The sequence below is a fragment of the Saccostrea cucullata genome, unplaced genomic scaffold, assembly GCF_032062105.1.
Source record: "Saccostrea cucullata isolate Sc308-1 unplaced genomic scaffold, CSIRO_AGI_Scuc_v1 ctg1265, whole genome shotgun sequence".
Lineage (NCBI taxonomy): Eukaryota > Metazoa > Mollusca > Bivalvia > Ostreida > Ostreidae > Saccostrea > Saccostrea cuccullata.
This window is the reverse complement of record NW_026920524.1, coordinates 102,579-107,374: the sequence shown is the minus strand read 5'-3', so window position 1 is coordinate 107,374 and position 4,796 is coordinate 102,579.

Genomic DNA, 4,796 nt, shown 5'->3' with positions numbered 1-4,796 from the left:
ACCTGATCATAGCTGAGAAGATCTAGTAATTTTTTCTTTGCAATCATCGATTTCACTTTGTCCATGTCCAGCACATGTATTCTGTAGTTCAGATCGCCAATCCAAAATATCATACTTAAATGATAATTTTCAACAATTAAAACACCACTTCCTTTGAAAACCATGCAGTGAAATTTTGTTACTGTTGAGTTGAATTATCATTTTTCCGGCACTTCCTTACTATTTGGTGAACTTTATATCATGCATATTTTTTTCAGATTTTATATTTTCTGACAAATTGAATTGTTCCCCTTAATATCTAAGAGCATATCTAAAAATGAGACCAGTGTCCATATGAAGAAGAATACAGCATATACGAGGGCTGTTCAATAAATAATAAACAGGGGCCCGTTTTACAAAAGAACTTACGACTAAGACCAAAACTTCAAATGATTGGAACATTTTGCAAAATTAATAACTCTCTTTGAAATTGTTTGCCTACAAATATCTGATCACAATCCTTTTAAAAAGGTTAAAATAATTTTCGATCTAATGTTATTAAAAAAGTTATATGAAGAATTAAATTTGGTATTTAATCGGAAGTCATTTTGTAAAACGGGCCCGTGAACTATATGACATACAATATAAAAATCTCATGACATGATGCTTGACTTTCTCTGATGATTGAAACTTTAATGAACTGATTACAGCTTATGTGACCCCTTTTCCTCACAAAGTTTCGTTGAGAGAAGCTGGAATACAAGGGCTATTGGAGACACTGGATTAAAAATGAATGGTTAAGAATCAGTAAACGAGAGTAAAAATAAATACCCAAATGAAAGCTTCTGTAAAACTAGTTAAGAATGCCAACGAAATATTCACTGAAATATGAAATTTGTAGCAACTAATGACTGTTTTATGGACACATGGGCAGGTGGAATTCAATGAACTAAAAGGAAATAATGGTAAAAAAAAATTGGTATGGTCCTTCTCGACAAAGACGAACGACCAAGGTATGCTTTCCAAAAATCACCAAATAATCACTTTGATTGATAGATTGATTGTATATTGTTTAACGTCCATCTCGAGAATTTTTCATTCATATGGAGATGTCACCGTACGCCGGTGAAGGGTTTCAAATTTAGACCTTTACTCGGCACTCAGGGCCATTGAGCAGTGAGGGTTCTTTATCGTACCAACGCCTACCGTGACACGGGACCTACGTTTTTAGGGTCATATCCGAAGGACCCGTGACTTTCAATTCTAGTGCCGAGCGCTTGGCGAAGGAACAGTCACTACCTTTGTTTACGTCTTAGGTATGACGCAGCGCCGCGAACGAGAATCGAACCCGGGCCTCCCGATCACGAAGCGAACGCTCTACCACTAGGCTACCGTGACCGATAATAATCACTTTGAAGTTTTATTCAATTTAAAACAAATAGCAATATTGAAATACAACACATCTGGGGAGTTTACAATGTTTCAAAGCAACATTTGACAGTAAAAAAGCCTAGTTCTCAATGGTCACCCCATGTTTTTGTAACATGAGTGAAAACCTCAGCGTGAAAGCATATCTAAAAAATTAGCATTAAAAGAAAATCAAAAATTGAAGTTATTCATTGTTTTCTGAAACTCAAACATATATTGAAACTTTTATCCAATGCTTTAAACCCTCAAGACAAATTTACAATAAGACGCACTTGACAAAAAAAAGTCAAGGTACCAGAAAAGCAAAAGATTGCAAAAGCACAAAAACAGTTTTTTACGCAGCACAGTTAAGGTAACAGGAAGTAGGCGGGGCCCAATTTTTACGGGAAATGTTTACCATGACGTCACACAAAATATAAGGTCTTCAAAATACCACAAAATGAAATTATTTGCTATTTCAAGTTGCTGTATAACTGTAGATGACATAAAACTTTCTATCACATGCAGTTTTGTAGTTTACTGTGAAATCACAAATTTTCGTGGGGGGTTAATTTTCGTTGTTTTAGAGGTATGAAGAGACCCATGAATTTATGTCCACCACGAAATGTAAAATGTTACATACATAGCTACTGACCATTTCTCCATCCACGAAATTAAGTCCTCCAACCACGAAAATTTGAACCCACGAAAGTATGTGAATTTTCAGTATTAAATCCCACACAGTAAAAAAATATATACGATTCATCCATCGCAAAGCACTTTTCAATGTGACGTTATCTTGCAAAAGTTACGCAGTTTGTATACAGTGAGATGCTGATTAACTCACATTTTATACAATGAAAGATGTCTTTTGTGCTTAGATAAAATATTATTGCAATTCAATTAAAGGCCGTTAATTTGGATGCGATGCTTATTTTTCCTATATTACATGTATTGATTTTATAAACTGTCTGCATATTCTACAGACAAGTGATGCTGTCGTGTGTTTGTATGCAGATTTATTGAAAAAGAAATAGAAGTGCCCTAACATATCGATTTATTGAAAGGACATACCCTCAATGTATCTTGCTAAGTTTTTACACATAAGCTGAAGAAGTATTAAGAAATTTAAAAAGTGCTGCGAACCTCATGAAATCTTGCAAATAAATTAATTATTTATAATAGCTAAATTTGATGTAGTTGACCAGCAAAATATTCAACTTGCCGTCCAACAAATTGAATTTTATCAACTTAAAAAAAGGGAATCTATATAGGTTCGCAGCACTTTTAACAAACTACATATAGTGTTGAAAAGGATTAATATTTTTAACGTGGTTATGCCCTTGCAATATTGGATTTTATAGATGACTTCTAAATTGCAAGTATAATTGCTAAAATCACGTGACAAGTCTAAATAAAACATCAAAAGTCCTCAACATGTAGATTTGAACCACATCAAATTTTTTGATAACAGTAAAATCCCAAAAAGAGAGCCCTATCCCTATAAAGTATGTTATTATTAACTTAAAAATCGCCGGTATTTCTATTTGTACATTAGCTGTACTCGCGTAGTCATTTTCTTAAATATTAGTGGTCTTGTTGTTAAAAGTCTTATCCAGGGAGGCAGTTTAATTTCTGGAGATATCTTAAAGCATATATGTGCAAAAAGTCGAAAGGTTCATGAGAGGATGGAATTAAAAGGAGGAAACCAATACATAATTTTTTTCATGACAACGTCCAAACCCACACGTCACGAAGATTAAAGTGTTTTGAGGGACAAGCAGAAAGTCAATGTTTTGTCACACTAACAACATTCGCCAGATCTTTCATCATTTAACTTGTTTTATTTTCCAAACTTGACAAAAAAACTTTCAGAAAGAGGAGACAAACCAAGGAAATAATAGGACATGCCTAATTCCAGTACACGAAGGGCCATATTCAAAACTGTGTTCCAAAACCAACAGAAATTAGATAAAAATGTTACGGACATGTGTTTCAATTAAAAGAGAATATTCAAGTGAAATCATTAAGGCTAATTGAAAACGTTTTTTGTTGTTTTCAGAGCATCGGGGACATTGTTTTTTGAACAGCCCTCGTATGATAGAAATAAATACAAGAGGCCCACGGGCCTTATAGGTCACCCGAGTATCGTGTAACAACTTTCCAACAATTGAATTTGGTTTGTGTTTAAACCAGAGGCAATTAAATTCTCAATTCTAAAAAGGCACCAATGCTTATCATAATTATGAACTTCAATCTTACTCTATTTACTTATACCCAGAGGTATATCAAAATAACAAAGAGAAAATGCACTTCCACTTTATAACCAATTGTGAACCCCAACCCAAAGGAACCACTGACCCTGGGACCATATGTACCAAATTTTGGAAATTTTATCACAAAATGGTTGATTTTTACCAAAGAGCATAATTCAAATCATTAATTTATTTTCAGACTATGTAACACCCACCCACCCGCAACCCCAGAATCCCTGACCGAGGGGGCATGAAATTAACCATTTTTTTAGATGCACCTTATTTCATCATAAATATATATACTTAGATCATTCGCATAATATCCAGGAGCAAAGAAAAAGATTTAATGTATCTTTTACTTTATAATAAAAAGAGCCCCCTCCCTTTTACACCAAATGGCAAAGCCTCTTTCACAGGGGCCATGAAATTTTCTAATTTGGTTGAGGCACTCTCATTATAACTATATACTAAGTCAGTTTATCTAATATCTAGGAGTAGAGAAGAAGATTTTCAAAGAGTTAATATATTTTCACTATATAATCAAAAGAGCCCCGCCCTAACACCAGAAACCCTGACATTGGGGCCGTAAAATCCATAATTTTTGAAGAGGCATTCTTGCTCATCATAACTATGTACTTAGTTACTTTATTTAATACCCAGGAGCAGAGAAGAAAATTTTCAAAGAAATAATTTTTTTTCACCATATAATCAATAGAGCCCCACCTTAGCACTAGAACCCCTGACCCTGGGTCCATAAAATTTCTGAATTCTGAAGAGGCACTCTTACATATCATAAATATGTATTTAGTTTATTCGATACCCAGGAGCAGAGAAGAAGATTTTCAAAGAAATAATGCATTTTTACTATATTATCTGTAAAGCCCCGCCCTAGCACTAGTACTCCCGACCCTGGGGCCATGAATTTCACAATTTACGTAGAGGAATCAATGCTGATTACATTCATGCAAACATTTGCCTGCTTGATGTCCAGGAGTAAATAAGATTTTTAATGATTTCATTCATTTTAGTGGTTTTGGCCCCACCCCTCATGCCCAAGGGGGCAGCGACCATAAAATTAACAGTTTTGTTCCCCTTTACTCATAGATGTTGTATACCAAATTTGGTTGAAAATTGTGCAGTGGTTCAGAGAAGAAG